Source organism: Gymnogyps californianus, chromosome 1 (assembly GCF_018139145.2).
Source record: "Gymnogyps californianus isolate 813 chromosome 1, ASM1813914v2, whole genome shotgun sequence".
NCBI classification, from domain to species: domain Eukaryota; kingdom Metazoa; phylum Chordata; class Aves; order Accipitriformes; family Cathartidae; genus Gymnogyps; species Gymnogyps californianus.
The window spans coordinates 8,559,002-8,580,669 of NC_059471.1; the positions used below are offsets into that span (position 1 = coordinate 8,559,002).

Genomic DNA, 21,668 nt, shown 5'->3' on the forward strand with positions numbered 1-21,668 from the left:
GTATATCTTTGCATCAGTGTCTGAAGATGTACCCGAGATTTCCTGTCCTGCCGTTGTCCGTAGTTTTAGCTTTTCTGTTTATATGGATCCTTTATACTTTTTATGTACTGCTCTTCATTCTTTTCTACAGAAGAGTGTAATGCCATTTCCAGAAGTGTTAGTTATGGAATATGTGCAACCCTTCCAAATTCTCTCTGTTCAGTTTTTTTCAGTGAAGCGTACTTAATTTTCTATGTTTTAATGACCAGGTAGCCCAGAGAGTTTGTGGAATCTCCATGCTTGTAGTTAGCCACTGAATGGTATGAATTATGGAAAAATAAAATGATTTTTTTTTTTTTTTTAAACTGTAACTAATTGTACCATGCGATGCAAAATACTGGGACGATTACAGGCATAAAGATCTCTGTTGTGAATGATATTAGTAATTTCTGTATCTGGTACATCTTATGTTGAGCCAGTTCAGCTCACTGATGTGGTAGAAAAAGTTTTATTTTTTTCTTCAGATATTCCCTCTGATCTTTTATCAATTAAACCGCCTCAAGGGCTAGACAGAACCAGATAAGAAGCAGCAAGATAAGTGGTGAGAGGATGTAGCCATGGTTAGCAAGAAAGGAACTGAGTGAAAGTGCATCTGTGTGATGATGGTAAACTTTACCTTGGTGTAGTCCTGTGACACTATTTCCGAGGTATTCCTTGGGCTTCAGTGGAAATGCGGTTAATGCTAAGCTAGATAATTTATAGATAAAACATGTAAGAATTGTCCAGAGTTGGCTTTTTGTGCAAGAAGGCAGTGGGAGAAATAAAAAGACCTTTTTTCTCTCTTACATATTTATCAGGCTGTATGCAGGGGGAAAAACTGTTTTCACTCAAGGAAGATCTTTTCATTAAATTCCATTGTTGAATTGTAATTTAGTTAGAAAATGAGGAATGACATTAATCAAATGTAATTAATTTTTCCAGAAGAAACATACAATTATCAAGAGTCATATTAGAATTTTTTTTAGCTCTTCCAAGAAATTGCTGAATGTTTGCACAGTGCGTAAGTAGAAAGGGAGCCAGAAAAAAAGCTGAATATGAACTAAAGTTGACTGTATTCTGTTTGAGAAGTGTGATCTTGGCAGTGAAAATCAAAGCAGAGCAACTTGTTTATTGGAAATTCCTGGCTACAGAGGCAGCAGTCCAAATGTGCAAAAGTGCTGTTCAGCTTTCATAGCAGTACTTAAAAATGTAACCCCACTTAACTTTTAAGCGGGGGTAAAACTGTTCAATATTACAAGGCAAAAATCATACTTGTTGGTTTTAAATTCATAAATAAAAAAATGACAATATTCTGTCTATGCTGCTGAACAGATTAATGTGCAAACATTTCTTCTCTACAGGCAAAACAGGGTGCATGAAAAACTATCCATTATAATCCAGTTGTCATCACCAGGTGGATTTATAATTTATAATATTGAATGTCTATGGGAAATCCCTTTTCTCCTCCTTCCAACATTTCCTTATTCATTGGGACTCATCAAGTCTTTATGCATATAGAATTTTTAAATTTTTCCTTTATTATCCTTGAGGAAATTGAAAAATGAGGTTGTACTGCTTATTTGACTTTTTCATGTGGTTTGTAAAATTACTGTTGAGAGTTTAGAAGAATCATGCTGCCAAAAGTAGTTACCAAATTGGGTACATAGTACTAAAATTATTTAACTGTGGGATATAGATTATGGAGGTTCCTGAAGAATCTTCTCAGCAGTTCCCTTGCTCCTGGTTGGATTGAAGTGTAGTAGCATTCATGGGAGGGAATCAAACCCAGAAGTGTAATTCATTTTCAGGATTCAGTATGTTGTTTTTCATGTTAAGTAGTTATTTCCGTCAGTTGCTTTGTTTTGGGGGTGGAGCATGAGGCAGAGCCTTGTAGAGTTTATTTGTTTCTGTTAGCACTTCTAGCTCGTTCCCAAATGATCCAAAAATTGTATGAGCAGATGAGATCACACCAAATCTATGGCTGTGCTTGTGTACGGAAGTCTTAGGATGCATTTCATTAATGTCACAAGGTTTAGAGTCAGTGATAGGCATAGCTGAGAGCTGTGCATTCAGAGTGCCTGGACCTGACACCACCTAGAGACCTTCTCCAGCTATTTCTTCTGCTTCTGGTCTTCATGCAGCAGGCTAAGATCTGCTGCCATCTGTTCCTCACGCTGTCCAGCCTCTTCCAGACAGAGCTGCTGTCTTCATAGGTGCTGGCTGATGTTGCAGCAGTGATGGAGTTGAGGAAACGAGCAACCGCAGCCTGTCTGCTGAAGAGGGTGAGAAGAGGAATAGGAGGAGGCTAGTGCTTCACAGTTGACTGTTTGTGCTTCCCAGTTCTGCATCCCCTGGAGGTTCTGCTGTTGTGTGCTCAACCCCCGGGGAGAGCCAGGAGGAGGAATAAGGGTTGGCATCAGTGGCTATGAGAAGTCACCGGATGCGTGGTAGGAGGATGGAATACATTTGACACAGGCTAAGATGAAGTTCAATGACTATACCTAGAAAGAGAAAACTTCCCTGATTTTAATTGGAAGGGACCAATTTTATTCACATTGAGCAAGTAATATACTCAAAACAGTGTGTCACATAAGATTTGTACATCATGTGGAGGTACTGAACAAGAAGGAGGGATCTGATTAGGACAGTTAGGTTGCAGGACTGATGGTCGTGATCCCTGTAGAGGAGGGAAACAAATGCACACAGCCCATCCAGGAGCAGGAGGATAAACAGAAAGGATGGAACCCTTAGTGGAAAAAATGCTATGAAATATGTAGGCTGACATGGACAACAGAGATATAATGGTAGAGGCATGATTCCCAGAGAGCTGGAACTGATATCAGCCATGCATGAACTCTGTGAATGTTAACTCATTTCTTATAACATCTTTATGAATTTGTAAACTGTCTTAATCTCTTTTCATCTGAAAAATGCTGGGACTTCCGAATGGAAGAATTCAGGCACATATCTGTCCTGGCTTCGGCTGGGATAGAGTTAATTTCCACCAGAAGCTGGGAGGGCGCACAGCCAGGACAGCTGACCCGAACTAGCCAAGGGAATATTCGATACCATATGACGTCATGCTCAGTATATAACTGGGGGAGCTGGCGGAGGGGGAGAGGAGGGTTTGCGGCTCGGGAATGGGCTGAGCATCGGGTTCTGGGTAGCAAGCAATTGCATTGTGCATCACTCGCTTTATATATTCTTTTATTAGTATTATTGTTATTATTATTTCTTCTCTCCTTGTGTTGTCCTATTAAACTGTCCTTATCTCAACCCACGAGGTTTTACCTTTTTCTTCCGATTCTCCTCCCCACCCCACCAGGGGGAAGAGGAGTGAGCCGAGCGGCTCACCATGCGGATGTGGTGCTTAGTTGCCTGCTGGGCTTAAACCACGACAGCGTCTTTAGAGTTCATTAAGTTTATCAGGAAAAAACCTATTGCTGCCTCAGAACTGAAGAAGAGAAGGGCCATGCCCCATGGACTGTGCTTTTCTGTCTGAAGTGTTAAGGCATATGGGGAACCTTCACTATGGTGGAACTTTCAAAATCTTCATGTAGTGTCTTGTGATGGGAAAGACAGGAAACAAATAGTTTTTCAGAAGAGAAAGACTTGCATAGGAGAGTCAGAGCAAAAAAAGCTTAGGCTGTATGATAGGCTCCATTTTATAATGTCTACAACAGCTGAGATGTTTTGAAGAGGTTTCAAAGAAAGGAACGGAGTCTTCAGTCTGTAGCATTACAATAGAATGCCATTAATTTAGGATATTTGGTGGTTTTTTTCCTTTCCCCCCCTAGTTATACAAAAGCCTTTGTTCATGAAATGCCATGGGAAACAAAGTATACAAAGGGAATTCGAGGCTGTGTCTAAGTTTCTGAGAGGTTCAGTTCACAGTAGTGGTTGGATTTAGCTGGGGTGCCTGAAGAGGTACCTATCCAAAGCTGTCTAAGGTTCTGATGAGTATTACGCTATAAAAAACAGGTGGAGGCTGAATGTTGTGTCCTGTCTCTCCTTCTCAGCCTATTCAGTTCATTTCCAGGTGAGTTAATGACCAACCTCCAACTGGAGTTTATGTCCATTTGCTGGTGCTGACTCTTGGTTCCTTTGAGAATTACCAGTTATATTGGCCGTATGGAAGAATGGGCGAAGTTCAACAAATGCCCACCCATATACGTGTGTCTTCTGTCTTGGAGGTACAGCAGCAATGCAGCTTAAAGGGAGTTGTCAAACCGGTGTCCTCATAGATAATGAGGCTGGAGCATTCTTAGCTATAAAAATACCGTTGTCAACCAAATTTGAAGTATAAATAGATACAAAAATATAAGTAATTGTTGTACTTCCCAGCCTAAAATGGCTTATGGCCTCACAGTGTAATACATGTAATGATGTGCATTGCTATGGCAGTAGATACCCATGCTTGAAAGTGTACTTTGTTGGAAGAAGACATGTCTTAGCTTTTGTTTAAAGCTGTGTTTAATAGATTTCAGAATTAAATTTTCATTCTGTGTGTTTTCTGTAAGGTAAATAAGGTGAAGTGCAAAGCTTTATGAATTTAGCCCAGATACCTGTAAAAAGTAATTTCTGTGGATTTTGTATTCATGGTGAATACCGATGATACACTTGTGATTAAATTTTTAGCTAAAAGTTAAACAAGGGGATTAGTAAGGATCTTTAAAATGCAATTTCTTTTATATTTTTACAAGTAAACACATAACAGTGGAAATAGCGATATGAAATACTTCTTCATGCAGCAGTTCTGTTAGTTCCACAGACTTTATCCTCTGCTTAACTGTTTGCAGTTGTGACAAATTTAAGATGACATGGTCCAAGTGCCACCTATGTGACTTGGGTTCAAGCTTTAAAACAAGCACTGGAACAACTCTAAAGATAACATCAGTTTGTTTTGATCCGAATAGGAAGGGGCTTAGTAAGAGCAATGCAATTATTTCCAAGTGAGCAATTCTTACGTTTTTGTGATAAAATGCTTGTTTTGATAATTCTTGTTCAACGGAGTATTCTTTCTTCAGAAATCAAAACCATAGGCTACTTTGTTATATGAGGGGATGTATATATATTTCAGAATAATGGTATTAAAGTAGATAATTTTAAAATGTTATTAAAAGCTGAAGAAATTGTGAAAGCATTAATTTCTTGCATTTGTGGGTTGCACTAAATGATAAATAGTAGATCACAAAATTCAGTAGTCACTGAAGTTAATTTCGAGAACAATTTTGTCTCTTTAAACTGTATGTATGCATGTATGTATGCATGTGTGTATATTTGTAGGTTCTTTTTAACTGTGAATTTTTATCTTGTGTTGATTTTAAGAAAGAATTTCAACCTAGGAAAGGAGAGAACAGTGTTAAAGTGACATTACTGCTAGCTCAAGGTTCCTTGCCCTCTTTCTTCTTCCCCACCCACCATGTCATAGCACAGTGCAGTGTAGAGTCCTGGAAAATCAGCTGTGGAATTAAGTCATGTAGACAAGAACCTTTTTTATTAATAGCAATAACTGTAATCATTTTTTTCATGAGAAGGGACTTTGTAATTTTACTTGCCATTGGAGCAATTCGAAAGAGATCTTAGGACACCTCAGTCATTATATTTAGTTGTGTACTCTAAAGATGACATGGAACAGAGTATTCATTTAAATGATGATCTCTTTTCCATTTAAAGGGGTCTATTCTAGAAATTACCAAATTCTACATTTGATTTTTAAATTTTGGGTTTTGTCACAATGATGTTTCTGCTTGTATTTTTGGCCAGCTTCATTTGTAATACATAAAACACAGGAAGACTTCATAAACGATAACATTTTATGTTCTGAAGAAGTACTGTGAATCACTTGAGATTAATTTTCATTTAAATAAAATTGCTTTGGGCACACTGTTTCCTGAGATTTCAGCTCGGGGGCATATGAGGCCTAATCACTTACAGGCACATTAGAAACCAAATGGCAATGGGATAGCGGACATCTGATCCCCTCACCCTTCCCTTCCTATCACAAAGATGTCTTTATTATCCGGGGTTCAAAAGTTCTGCTCTCACAGACTACCCCAACATCTCTGGTTTCCATGCTTTTTTCTTGAATACTTTGTTACTGTCATGTTAATATGTGAGGAAAGATGTTTTCTCAGATCTACATAAAGTAGTACAGCAGTAGAGACACTGTGGTTACAGTCCTGAAGGCTCTCTACTTTTTAAGCCTTCTGTCTTTAGCCAAGGACACGTTTAAAAAGCAGCACTGTTGGTCAAAATGAGCCTTGTTTGTTCTCACTGAAATGACAATGCTTCCTAGCAAACCAGATTACAAAAGAAATCTGGTTTGGTACAATGAGACTTAAATTTTTGTAAGGCCATGTCATAACATTCATGGGCTTTTTCTGCCTTCAAAGTAGGGTTGTCAGTCTCTTGGATCTTATCCTGTGGGTTTTTTCCCTCCTGGTTAAGGGTTGCTAGTACACAGAAAAGTGTGTATTTTTTTAGTTTAATATGTTGCAAAACAGCGTCAATTTAATTTAACCAAACCGTATTTTCTGAATATGTGGTGTAAGATCCAAAGTGCCGGTAGGTTTCAGTATTAATTTCTTTTATCATTACCCTCTTATTTTTGAAAGGTATTTGCAAAACTAAAAGGAAGAAGTTGCTTGCAGGCAGATCTGAGTCCTTTTTCTCTAAAGGGAGGTCTCTTCTCTCTCTGTCTGCAAGAGAATAATCTGCACTTTGATTTTTAGCTTTTTTAAAAGAAATGTGTTTAAAAAAAAAAAAAGAAAAAAGTATCCTAGATCAGTATTCTGAAACATCAATTAAAAAACCCCTTTAAATTATTGGCATACATAGTTACAGCTTTCTCTTTAGTGAAATCTTTTTTGGAAGTAGTATTGAGTCTGTCTTTTATAACTTCTTGTAAAGGAGCAGCAAATGAATAAAACGTATCCATAAGAATAGAATTGTTGTATAGTCTACCTACTTAAGGTTTCGGTTTGGGGGATATGTGTCAGAAGTATTTAAAAATAGTACTGGTATCTGGAAAATCCTTCTGGCAGGTCACAATGGGTAACGGTTCAAAGGTAATTTAATTGCTGAAGACTGGCATAACTTATCTATATTATCTGGAAGTAAGTCAAAAGTAAATAATTCTTCTGATTAAATGCGGTGAAAACTAAAGCTTGATTGGAGAGAGAGAGAGAGAGAATGCCATTGAACCCTGGGGAGGAAAACCACCAGATTACCTTTGAGATGTTCCAGTGTACAGTGTTTGAGTGAGGTTTTTGGCATGTATTCAGTTGTGTGAAGGTGTTATTTGTCTAGCTCGCCCTGGATTATCCATTTTATGTGGTTTATAGGTTTTTAATTCATTTTTAATCATGAAGAGGAAAGTAAATTTGCCTCAAAACATTAGTTGAATATGAAGAACTTTTCCGCTCTTTTAATATGCAATTTGCCTGATGATATTCTGTTTCTTACTAAAAATCATCACGAGCATTGAAAAAATATTGACCTGCTCCAAATAATTTTGAAGTGGTGGAATTAATTCATTAGGGAATGGGAAAAATGAATACACTGTAGGAATCGTGTATGGTGAAAATTTAAGGTAGAAATATATGAAAATAGGATAGTGGCTACATGTTCCAGAATATGGAGAGTTACTACTGAAGAAAGGTAACACACAAATTTGAAAACTTAGAGAACTTACGATTTCACTTCTGTTCTGAAAGTTATCTAGGTGATTCATGCTTTGTATTTTTCTTTTAAATGTATGGATGATACATTTAAAAATACATAGTGTGTCTATTTTTCATAGAGTGGAATGCTGGGGTTTAGTACTGAAGTGTTTGACATATGCTATACATTATTTTTATTATGAAGTAGATTTTTTTTTTTAATGCAGGCTGATAGTATATATTTATCTTACAATAATCGTAACTTCCCCTTTGTGAAGTGAAACACAGGGCTAAAAAGTAAATTGAATTGTTCTCAGAAGTATTTGCCAGGTATCTTCCACCAAGATGTTTTTGACAAGGAGTAAAGTAAGGAGGGAATTACTTATTTTAAAGATCTCTTTCTTTATTAAAATTTTCTGATACCTTGCCTGTATATTCCAGATTTCTCACTCTTTTTCATCAGCAAAAGAGAGAGTGCATGGCAAATGCAGACCGTATAAAATTGTGGCAACAAAAACTAGATGTAAGGAAATATATTTACTTTCTGATCTAGTTTTTGTTTTAACATGACTTCTGGTCACCAAGAAATATGGTGCTGGGAAGTATATGAGATTGTTCTATTAAGATAATTTTTCTTAATTTCTTTCTCATTACCAAATGTAATTAGCAATTGTCATTTCAAACAGAGACATTTCTTTTCTGTAACCTGACAGCATTTGTTTAATAACTGTTCAAATTGTGGTCTTACATGTCATGGTCTTGGAATGAAACTGTCATCTTGCTTTATACTTAAAATCTGCCCCCAAAAACAGGGTCTGGCAACTGCATTGTTCTGCCAGAGCAAGAATAATCTGTAGGGAAAATTGTACTTCTATACATGAGGAGAGAGACAGTAGGTATTATAGGAGGTCGGTACTTGAGTTATGCTTCTTTCTCACTTCAGTGTTGTTGATGTTAATGTTATCTTAATGCATTCATATAGTTGAAGAAATAGGCAACTGTAAAAAGCTATTTAAATTGATAAAGCTAAGAAAGTGTTCACATTCCTGTATGCATTTAAAAATGCTGAATACTTGCTAAAGATGTAATTAAAGCATACACTCAACTGATCTTCGGTTTCCGTGCAAGTTGTTTGACTCAAGTTGTTGGAATAGTAGTCTTGCCAGTGTATGAATGCGTTGTCGTTTTCTCTAACACTTTACGATAAAAATATATGCGTGTCAACTAGCTCATTGCTTATACTATGTATGTAGAGTCACTTTGGAGAAGGGATAGTTTAACTTTAGTGTAAACGTAATCTAGATTCAATGATTTCCAATGAATGAAATTTAATATTCCTTTAGGAAAACAATGCAAATGTAAAAGTCATGTTAAAGGGATTGTCAGTGTTTCCTGCTTGCTCTTTAGAATTATCATTGAATTCAATTATTTAAATAATGTCCTCTCATTTCTATGGCAGATGTAGGAGCAGCTCATGACCATTCTTGTAAGCCCAGCTGATGGGACAAATCAGTTTGACAAGAAGCAAATACCCAGATAGATTGCAATCACTGAGGAGCTGAGATCAGTTTTGGACTTTGCCTCATAGGCTTTTTCCTCTGGTCAGGTGACTGGGGATAAAAGGAAATCACTGTATTTCTTCTTGTCCAGTCACTTTTGATGTTCTCATTCATTCTGCTGTTCCAATTCAAGTTATTGTATGCTCCTTATCCATATGCTAGACTTGTTAGAATATCTTTGATCATGCACAAACAAAAAAAAGTAGTCGTCTTTAATAACTTTTAATTGTCCTGTATATAAACAGATTGCATACACCTAAATGCAATTTGAAATGCATTTTTGGGAGTTTCTAAAAAGAGGATGAATGTGCTACCGGCAGCGAGAAAGCTCTTTCTGTTTTCTGTTCGATGTTCAAAGTTTGTTGAAAATCATACAAATAATGGTTTATATTTCCTTATTAATGAGTAATTCGAGATTGTAGCTGATGAACTGATAAAAAGTGAAAAGGATGAAAAGTAAGAAAGGGAGAGATGTGAACAGAATGAATTGCAGTAAGTAGTAATAACTAATATTTCTCTTTTGACACTGTCTCCCATAAGTTCCTCATAGACAAGCAGTTGAAGTATGGGCTGGAAGAGCAGACAATGAGGTGGGTTGAAAACTGGCTGAACAGCCAGGCCCAAAAGGTGCTAATCAGTGGCACAAAGTTTAGGTGGAAGCCAGTAACTAGCAGTGTACCCCAGGGGTCAATACTGCCTCCGATCCTGTCTAACATCTTCATTGGTGATCCAGGTGGTGGGACAGAGTATACCCTCCACAAGTTTGCTGATGACACCAAGCTGGGAGGGGTGGCTGATACACCAGAGAGTTGTGCTGTCATCCAAAGGGACCTTGAGAGACTGGAGAAATGGGTTGATGGGAACCTCATGAACTTCAGCAAGGAGAAGTGCAAAGTCCTGCACCTGGGGAGGAACAACCCCAGGCACCAGTACATGCTGGGGCCACCCAGCTGGAAAGCAGCTTGGTAGAAAAGGACCTGGGCGTCCTGGTAGACACCAGGTTGGACATGAGCCAGCAATGGGCCCTTGCTGCAAAGGAAATGGTATCCTGGGCTGCGTTAGATGAACTGTTACCCGCAGGTCAAGGCAGGTGATCCTTCCCCTTTATTCAGCACTGGTGAGGCCACACCTGGAGTACTGGATCCAGTTCTGGGCTCCTCAGTACGAGACAGATGTGGACATCCTGGAGGGAGTCCAACAAATGGCCATGAAGGTAGTGAAGGGACTGGAGCATCTCCTATGAAGAGAGGCTGAGAGAGCTGGGACTGTTCAGCCTGGAGAAGAGAAGGCTCAAGAGGGATCTTATCCACCTGCAGGGAGGGTGCAAAGAAGATGGAGCCAGGCTCTTCTCAGTGGTGCCCAGTGCCAGGACCAGAGGCCATGGGCACAAACTGAAACACAGGAGGTGCCATCTGGACGTGAAGAAACACTTTTCCTGTGAGGGTGACCAAGCACTGGCACAGGTTGCCCAGGAAGGTTGTGTAGTCTCCATCCTCAGAGATGTTCAAAAGCCATCTGGACATGGGCCTGGTCTACTGGCTCTAGGTGGCCCTGCTTGAGCAGGGAGGTTAGACCAGATGACCTCCAGAGGTCCCTTCCAACCTCAACCATTCTGTTGTGATTCTGTGTACTTCTGTTTGTATTTAAAGAGCTACATTTTCAAACTTTGCAGTCTATTTTTCTATATGTATAAAGCTAGGATAATGACACTTTTATTGGGCATATATTTGATTAATATTATACAAAAATCAAAATTTATACCTTACATAAACTCTTAAGCTGTAGAAAAATCAAAAGACAGTACATAAGGTAAGCAATTCCAGCTTATAAAAGCTAAGGGTTTTAGTGTTCTTTCCAAAAAGTGAAGGTATGAGAAAATACCTTTGTTCTTTTCAAATTTATAGGGAGGTTGATTACTAGAATTGGGAACTGATACCCAAAACAGGGTGTAGCATCTCTGGTGTATTATTACTTCGTGGCAGGAGGGAAGAGACATATCTGTCATATCTCCATCATATGACAGATCGTGATCCTCATTGGGTGAGAACAGCTGGCTTTTATGGACAACATAAGTCTGGTACCACACTCCAGTGATCTAAAATCAGCTCATACCTAAAAATCTTTGATCTTCTTCCTTCTTTTAAGGAAATTATATGAGTTTCCTCTGGGAGGCCAACCCTATACCTAGGTAACTGCATGTTTAGGAGAACAGTCTAGCCTCAGACATTTAAGTACCTCTACAAATGTAAAGCAAGTCTTTGTTATGGAAAAGATCGAATGCTGTTGCTCAGTGCTCAAGTGTGAGCATTGTGGGTACTTCAAAAATCAGTAGTAGTGGGCGTTAATTGAACTTTATATTGTTAAAGTTCTGTAGTAACTGCCTGCATTGGTTTATTGTAATAATTTATTGTAATAGTTTTACAATATTAAATCGCTATCTTCTCAGAAAGAATTATATTGTTTTTCTTGACTAGTATCTTAGTGTGAGATGGTTACGATAGGTGAAGATCTGGTCTGCCAGCAGCAGGAATGTTGGCGTGCATGAACTGTTGGAACAATTCTCCCACTCTGAACCGTGAAATGAATCTGTTCCTGTCAGTTACAATTTTATGGAAACTAATTCTTTGTTGATAGAATCAGGTGAAAAATATGTGGTTCTGATTAGCAAACAGTATGCAGAGTTTCTTAAGGTCATGGAGAACATTCCTCTGGATGTGTGCATGTGTTCAGATGTGTGTGTATGACTGCATATATATATTATATATGCATCTTCCTATATTAAAAATGATGGGCAGTTTAGGTTTTTTTCATATACACTTGTTTTAAAATATTTGTACTATAATTGATAAAATTATAATATTATTTATTAAATACTTATATGTTTATTATAGTAGAATAAATATTCAGTTTCATTGTTTCTAAGTTTCAGAAACTTGTGGTTTTAAACTCAACAACCTTCAAAATAATATTTGTTATAACTATGTAACATGAACTCAAATAATGAGCCTTTTCTGAAGTAGCACTGTTTTCTGTAGGAAATATGTATTATACAAGTGACTGCCTGGATAAAATAATGACCTTTCATTTTTAAGTATCCTGCAGAGCTGCAAAAAATAAACTGGTATCTGCAGTCTGCGTAATGGACTGCTCGCCACATCACCACATGCAATTAAGCGTAAGTGATTTTTCTGCTCAAGACAGGCTCAAGACTGATTTAGCAATGAAACTTAGTTACTTCTAGCCCTTAGAGAAAATGGCCCAACCAGGCTGAGGTTGTTGGCAGGGCAGTGTGGGAAAGCTAGGGCTGAGACTCCCTTCCCCATTTCTGATTTTCTGTTAGCAGTACTTAGCACTGTTAACCTTCAATTAAGCAAATATTCCCACAAAAATTGTGCATTGTTATTTCTTTTTGTTACAGGCTAAAGAGAAAGATAATGAAACTTTGCAGTTTCTTAAAAACAAGTGTTCTGATCAAATCCAACTGTTTCACTGTATGGGCAAAGTTCTGTGCTAATGGAAATTAAAACTTAAAAATTAGTTCTCAAATGCCTGTGTAAGTGTAAGGTCACCATTCTGGCCATAGGAATCTCAGGCTAAAAGCTAAAGCTAAATGCACATGTGCTTCTTGACAATTTAATATGTCATCGGTAAATTGTTTATTTTTGTACTCAGGTTATAGGAAAAAATGGTGAAGGATCTGATTATTAAAAAAAAAATTAATCATTTTAACAAACTACTTCATACTCAAAATTGCTTCGTTTGAGTTTTTAGGAATGTGTTATTTAAAGGAAACAGGAACTTCAATTCTGTGACTCCAAGGAATACATCTGGAATAACAATTCATAGGGACATATGGCATCAATTGGCTTATATTTTCCTATATGGGGGTTCTGACTGCAGTAAACGGGAAAACTGTTCATTAATTATACACAATTAAAAAATACAAATACTGTGTTGTTCTCGATTTATATACCCTGTTGAAGTACAGTGAGTTCTGAAAAAAATGTGGAAGTTAAGCAAAGAAAATTGACTTTTCTGTTTGTCAGCTGTGACAATAATTTGCTTTACTTTTGTAGTATATTTTTCCCCTTAAAGGTTTCGATTCCCTTACTCTTATCTCTTCATATAGATAAATCTCTCATTCACCTCTATGACATTTTCATTTACAAAGAGAAGTAATATTGCAGTTGTAATTTGTTCAATATAATTGCCTTCGCAGTAGTGCTCAAAGTCTTGTTCCTGCTAACAGCTATGGACATGTTTATCAATGGAAATATTCATGGTAATGAAACTAAACGTGCCTAAATATTTGCAAGAGTGTGCAGCATGAGACACTAATTCCCAAAGGCACGTTTAGCACATGCTCTAGTGCTTTACTCAGTAGGGAGTGAATTTAAGTATGTGTATAGGTCCCCTTGATTTCAACAGTATCTAACTAAATAAGTGACTTAAACTTTTTGCTAGACAGGAAATAATAATTTAAGCATGTACTTGAATTTAATTTTTTTTTTTTTTTTAAGTCAGAGCATTGAAAGCCTCATTGGAATGAGCACTGTCTTAGCCTTATATTTACAACCCCTGGAATATTTACAACCCTGGCTTGTATTTACCATCCTTGGTGTATCTGGGGTACTTCTCGTTATAATGAAGAGGAGGAGGGTTTTTTTGGGTAGTAAACAGGCGTTTTAAAAATGATGCTGAGATTTCTCCTTAAATGCATAAGTATAGCTTTCAATAATCTGTTTTGTAGATGGGCTTATAGCACCATCAGTCAGTAGAACTTATCAGTCTGTCCTTTTCTATGCCTATTTTCAATTGCATGTATTTTTACTTTGAACTGCTCAGGCTGAAATTTTCTAAAGCAAATGAAGATGGTGCCCCTCATATGAGTGTTCTTTGCTATGCAGTCTTGATTCACCTCCTTTCATGAAGGAGGCCGAGGTCTTTTGCAAAACCCACCACGTGACGAAGCAATTAAAGACAAACACATTTGGAGACCTGAATTACAGTCACACCAGCAACATATGTCAAGAACCACATGAACTTAATAAGGGATGATTCCTGCTCCGGACAGTTAACTACCGAAATAAACTTGGAAAAAGGCTGGGAAAAAGTGTAGTATTAACATCTCCACATGAGGCTTGGATAGATAAGCGACTAACTTGGAGTCATACAAGTAAAAGTGAAAAGTAAACTTTTTATCTCTTCAACTGTAAGGGCAGAATGCCACGGGTTATTTTGCAATAGGTCATGCAATAGTTGTACTTAATTTCTATCATAAACTAGTTAATGGGGTTACCTGCAGTGAAAGAGCACTGGTCTTGATAACCCAAGTGGTCTCCTGCAGTTTCAGGTTCCAGTGGAGTTGGGTCCCAATGGCTTAGCAATCTCTGTTCTTTGCAACCATCCAGTGACAAGGTAATGCTCAGGCTGCCCTGTAAACTTCATGCCACAAATTTAGTGACTAATAATATTGTTGGGATGTAAGACGAATCATACCGCTTTGCCTGCTTCTTGAATTTCAGTGAAGTTTGGAAGCTAATCTTCAGTCCTTAGAAGAAAAGGCTGGTGTTTTATTGGGATAACATGAACAGCATCGCTGCCTTTTTTCATATATTACTGAAGTGTTTGTAATATAGGTAGAGATGAACTGTGTTCTTTACAAAGTTCCCCTCTGGTTTTATAATTTTCCAAGACAGGTACTTTGACTCCCATGCATGTGTTGGATTTTAAATCTGTTAACTTGTTTGTAAGAAGAGTTCAACAGTCATTTTTCATTTACTTCTCTGAATTTTCTTCGCTCTGAGCTGTGGCATTTTACGGTCTGTGCAGAATGGAACTAAACAGAGGCAGATGTGGAAGCATTTCTTTTCACTAACCGTATTTTGTACACAATGTACTCCTCTCCTGTGGCATTTATTACAGCTCATTGAACTTTGTGTAAATTCAGGAGAAAAACGTAGACAAAATTTCCGTGTGTCACCTGCATGCCCTTGAACTCAGTTTTACTTTGCAAGGACTGTGTGCAAGAGACCGTGAGTGAGTACAATTTTCCAGTCATGAGAAAAGTGCTTGGAATTCCAGACATTTGAAAGTGTGCACATATGTTTAATAAAACTTTTTTTTTAAAGAAAAAACTCTTAAGTTGTGGAAACTCAGAGCTTCTATGTAATCAAATCTGACCCTGGAACTGTTTATCAGACTTGAAGAAAGTGTCCTTCACTTACTTTTTATTTGAATGGTAGTGGTGATGTGTAAAGGAAAGATTGATTGATGTTTGTTTCCATGTCCTTGGTAGCCACTGAAGATCTTGAAGTTCATTCTCTTGTTTCATCTCGAATAGAAAAGAGCCATTTAAAAGCAGCAGCTGATAAACAATATGGCCTGGTAGAGGCAGTGGTTATCAAGAAATAATTTCAGTGTGAGACATGAAATGTCTATTTTACAAAGCATGTCCTTCCAACAGTTAACTGTACTTGTGAAACTGCCTTGAGTTAGTATTTTTTCATAACTTAACCTCCCAATATGAATTATTTCAGTTCAAGTATATGCAATTTCTAGAAATAGCATTTAGCATTGACATTCACAAAATATTTTTGTTATTTTAACATGCCAGTAATATGGGAAATATTGCTATAAGCAATGGAACTGTGTACACAAAAGACAGAAATACACCATTATGGTAAACTGTATTCATCAGCTTGGTGGAACTGTATTAAATGCAGTCTCATTTGAGATTAACTACATGGTACTGTAAAATATCACTCATTAGTACTTTGCTAACATTGCACAGATGGTTTATATGGCAATTGATCAGTTAATGCAGGAAAAAAAAAGGTAATTTATCCTAAAATATGCTATAGAGAGATTTATTTTTATTGACTCTCATAAAGGCTTTGGGATAAGTTTTGCCCTAGCATATATTAAAATATCAATACAAGATTTTACTACAACAGCTATTAAAGTGCTGCTCAACAATGGACATAGTGACAAATAACTGGCTAAAAAAAGGTTCCTCCCTCAGTCACTTACCCCAAGGCATTTTTATGCAAACAAAATTATGATTTGAGGTTACGTTACTGATACTGGAATGAAAAGTGACAGCTGTTAACATTTCAAATGCTGTGCTTATGTCTGAAGCAGAGAGAACCGTTTGTGCATTTGAAAGTTATGGAGAATTTTAGAGAAGCTGGATAAAAGGGTTCAGAATTGATCAGCTCCCACTTGATTCCTCCTCACTTTGCCAGATGTGCCCATAAGACATAAGGTGTCGTGACTAGGTGTGACCGTACAGCAGGCAGCGTGGCGGCTAGTGCTCCCCTCTTTGCTGTCCTCTCCAAAGGGTGATCATGGGCTGGGTTTGGAGTGGGTATTCATCCACGCTGCTAGGGCAGGGAGGATCCTGCAACTAGCTCTGTGCATGCTACCTAACACCTGGCATAATCCCTGCTTTGGTATAGTTTTAACAAGTCTTAATATCTTCTTCGCCCAAGTGCTCACTCTGCTCATGCCATACCAGCACTTGTCACTTCAGAGATGCCACGTTACTGCCCTTCCTTTCATTACGGGCCATATAATGGCCATAAAATAAGACATCTAAGTTTTGCCTTGGGATGTTTTGTGTTCTTCCAAGAGGTTGTGCAAAGATGTCTGCTTGTACCCCTTAGTGTGAAGAAGCCCTGCTGTGTCTCTATTAGGTAGCCAGGCAGAGACTTGTGGCCATGCAGTTCCCATCCCTGGCTCACAGAAGCTCAGTGCACATTGCCCCAAGGACATGGATGTCTTTGCATCTTCTCCCCTCCCCATTTTTGTTTTCTGCAGTATTTCAACAGTTGTTTTTTTTAAGGTGCTATCAAGACAGTGTCTTTTCTTATAATGAGTAGAAACAGGCCACCAGATTTGTGCTTCTATAGCTTTATCCCCAAAGTGAGAGCTATGTGCAGAGAGATGTGGTTAGAGAGTGGTACTGGGAAGGGTATGCCTTGCTGGAGCCGTACTGGGAAGACTGGGCCAGCCTGTTGAAGAGGGACTCTGGACTAATCTAACCATCTGCTCAGGAGAAGACTATGGGAAAGGTTGTCTGTAATTTACAACATAATTTCTGTGCTGTCTGCTGTTAAGATGTCTCCAGTCCCACAGTGCTGAATGTGAAAGTTTCCCTAAGTAGGGATTTTAGGAGAGCTAGACAAAGCTGCTCTTTTTGCTGGAATACCTAATTCAGTCATTTTCCCAGTATAGATGAGAGTTCAAATTTGTCTATATTAATTCCCTCAGGGCATCTTAAGGAATTTTATTCAAGATCTCTTAAAAAAAAATTGTGTTTCTATTTCTGATGTTCTTCTCTGGCATTTTATTAAACATTTGAAAATATATGTATTAAACATTTGAAGATATACTAATGGACTAGGGTTGCTTGAATTTTTCTTTGGCCTATTCCTGTATTGTAGGCAGATTATAGTATCAAAATACTGTAGTAAATCACTTCATAATTGAATTCTTTGTTGATATCTCAGAGGTTTGAAATTCCTTTGGGTTTTCCCACCACCACTTTTGAAGATAAGACCTGATTTGTCATGTTTTCCACAATTCTAAAGTAGTTTCTGCTTAGGTGACCTAACAAGCAGATAAAAATGGTGCTATATTTGGGGGAGAGAAAATATTTAAGAGTTTTATGTGTCCACTTATCCTTTTTTTTCTATAGAATTGGCAAAGTTACAGCCTTTCAGAATATCCAAGAATTTATATCCAATTGTGTAAGACTGTCTTTTTTATTGATCAAAACCTTTCTAGTGCAAACATTTTTTTAATTGGAAGCAAAAAATCTTTGCTGGAGATTCGATACTTATTATAGGTAAGGGCTGAGAAGGCTCCTAATTTTTATATCAAAGTTTTCCAATAGAAGACACATTTTCAAAACAAACTGGAAGATAACAGAATTAAATTCTGAAGTATTTCTTTTTTATTTTTTAGTTGCTTAATCTTGGCTATTTTATGCGTTGGATTTATTTCTGCTTAAAAGCATAGGGACCTCAGGTCAGATTCGTATAGGCTTCTTATATTAAATCTGCTAGTATTAAGCCCTCATTCTATTTTATTGTGGTATGTCCGTGTTGTGAGTTTGGTTTTTGTTTTAAGAAGCCAAACGGTAATAATGGTCTGTGATTTTCCCCCAAAACAATATTTTTATATGTGCTTCTCCCTTGGTAATATGGCACAATATTGGTCAGTGTTTGAAGAAACATTTCATTGCCCCAGTAGTGAAGTAGGTGTTCTTCAAATAGTATGAAACGCTGCCAGAAGTTCTGGAAGCAATCTGAGAATCGCTTTGATGTTACAATATTTGTACATGGATACCAAGTTAAGGACCTTGTACAAGGCTCACTTTAGTTTCTTATTTTTGCAATTTAAACTAAAGCTCTTTAACACAAAGGAAGCAACAGAAAACCTGTAACACATGTTATTTTTTTTGACGAAAGCAAGGCAGCTTGTAATTAGGGTTGAAAAGGACTTTTAATGGTGTACTAATTTATTCCTCTTCCTTGTCCTGACAGGTTTAATGATTCCTAAATATCAGTGAGTAGACTGATGACTAGCTCAGAATTGACTAGCTCCACTGATGATGGGACAGTGGTAAAACTGTTCTTGCCATTTTTGTTTCATTTTTTGTAAGTCGTACTAGTGAATTATTCTTCTTCAGGTAACGTGTGTTTTACTTGATTGTAAATAAGCCATTCAGACATTTTCTTTGGATCTAACGTGTCTTTTTTCAATTCCTCTGTGATCATCCTGGCTGCAATTTAGAAGGTTTAAATCGGTTTTAATGGGTGCAATATTTCCGCTTAGAGTTGTACTCTAACTTTTTTTCTAACACACTTTAAAAAAATTAAACTAAAATTACCTCCCTCTTGTAATATTTTTTTTCTTTCCTGGATTCCTGGCATTTTTTCTTAACTTAAAATAACTCAACATGTTGAACTCTTGCATATTGTCTCCATCAATGTCTTCATCGTTATTTCCTTTTTCCCTTTTGCTTCAGGAAGTGCATCTTTCATGTCACTCTCAGGCTAGGGAGTAGCCAATTTATACAAAGGCCAAACCCTACCAAAACCACCCTCTTTTATAATTTCCGGAATAAATGAACTCCTTTTCTGCCTCCCTGTCAACCTTTTTCTGTTACCTCCTTCAGTGTTTTATATATTATAAAGACTATGCTGTTATTAGCCTAATTCTGTGTGATCCATCTCATCTGATGAATAGCTTCTGGTTGTGCACTGCTTTGCTCAGTTATTTCTGAAGGAATGTGGAAAGATGCTGATTATCAATTTCACTTTATCCAAGGGTTGAATAGCATAATTCATAGAATCATAGAATGGTTTGGTTTGGGAGGCACCTTAAAGATTCATCTAGTTCCAACCCCCCTGCCATGGGCAGGGACCCCTTCCACCAGACCAGGTTGCTCAAAGTCCCATCCAACCTGGCCTTGAACACTTCCGGGGATGGGGCATCCACAACTTCTCTGGGCAACCTGTTCCAGTCTCACTACACCCACAGTGAAGAACTTCTTTCTTACATCTAATTGAAATCTACCCTCTTTCAGTTTAAAGCCATTGCCCCTTGTCCTGTCACTACATGCCCTTGTAAAAAGTCCCTCTCTGGCTTTCTTGTAGGCCCCCTTTAGGTACTGGAAGGCTGCTATAAGGTCTCCCTGGAGCCTTCTCTTCTGCAGGCTGAACCACCCCAACTCTCTCAGCCTGTCTTCATAGGAGAGGTGCTCCAGCCCTCTGATCATCTTTGTGGCCCTCCTCTGGACTCACTGCAACAGTTCCGTGCCCTTATGTTGGGGGCCCCAGAGCTGGACGCAGTATTCCAGGTGGGGTCTCACGAGATCAGAGTAGAGAGGGAGAATCACCTCCCTCGACCTGCTGGTCACGCTTCTTTTGATGCAGCCCAGGATACGGTTGGCTTTCTGGGCTGCAAACGCGCATTGCTGGGTCATGTTGAGCTTCTCCTCAACGAACACCCCCAAGTTCTTCTCCACAGGGCTGCTCTCAATTCTGCAATAGCATTTGATTTATGCCAAGTCATAAGGAGGTAGGGCATAGAAAAGTGAGGTGATATTCCTGTCTAAAAAAAAAGGCCTGGGTGAGTAGATGTGGGGAAAAAAACTTATATAATGGGAGAACAAAATGAATTACTCTGTGATTCAGAAGAGTTGATATATTTTACTGAGTCTTTATGAACTTGTCTCATGGTGAACAGACTTTTGTCTACGTTGTGTTGTCCCTGTAACAGAGCAGCTGAATTACACAGGAACAAAACAGCATCAGTGAGTGCAGTAAACACAGGAAGTTGTGCAGTAAACACAGGAAGTTGTGCAAAGGGACGACGTCAAGTGTATTCTGAACTCACTTGGCGCTCCAGACTCTGTGAAACAGGCTGTCTCCTACTTGAAAGCTTTGTCATTACTGCAGTTGAAACGGAAGATTACAGTGGTTGGTCTGAAGATAACAGTTTGCTCAAAGAAGTGGTGTTCTGATGTTCAGAAAAACCCCCAGCAACCTAATAAAGTATGTGGGTGCACATCAAGTATGACAGGAGAAAACACCTCAAAGACACAAGCTTATGAACTGAAATAATAGCATATTATTTTCCCCTTAGTTTACATTTAAAATATCTTTGTAACAGTAAAGATTAGACATTTTTCTTTTAAATATTCAAGCCCTAGTTACTGCAGAAATGGGATGCACTCATCAGTAAAGTTGAGTACTTCCCACTGCCGGGAAGGAAGTAGTTTTCTAAACCCCCACTGAAAGTTTATGGCTGGTGCTTTTACTTGATGCCTCCTCTCGGCATGAATCCCTTTGTGTATCTCCTGACAGTATTTTTTCACGAAAGAGAATATATCCAAGTCTTATGTGCTCTTCTTAACAATATGTTGAGTTTCTTTGAATATTTCTGTTGTTCTCAAAGGGGGCTGTAATTGATGCCAAGTAAGTAATCTAAAGTGTTAAAAGCTTTAATGCCGCTAATGCAAATTATTTTTATCTGTTATTATGTGATAGTATCATTTTGATTTTATGAATAAAGTATGTTAAAGTATTATTTGCAAGATCTTTATTAAAAAGAGACTTGTGTGAGCACAATAGTTCGTTTTTGTTCACCAAAACTATTATATTTATTTTCAAACTTTCAGCCAAATGTCTGTAACATGACTAATCTATTAAAGTATTGTCCAGATTAAAACTTTGTGTATAATGGCATTGTATTTCTACAAGGTTTTTTCTGTAATTTGATAGCTGAAACTATCAGTCTATATTTTACACTGGTGTATACTTGCTCGAATATGTGTAACCTGATCCGTTCGTCTGAATTTTAGCTATACTGGGGCATATGCTGCCTGCTCTGCTCAGTTCTGCTTTTTTTCTGT

General features: G+C 37.8%; 1 protein-coding gene across 2 annotated transcripts in view; it reads left to right on the forward strand.

Annotated features, from left to right (window-relative positions):
* Positions 1–21,668, forward strand: part of TMEM135 (transmembrane protein 135) — a 189,815-nt gene that overhangs the window by 78,747 nt on the left and 89,400 nt on the right. The gene's annotated exons all lie outside the window — the stretch shown is intronic.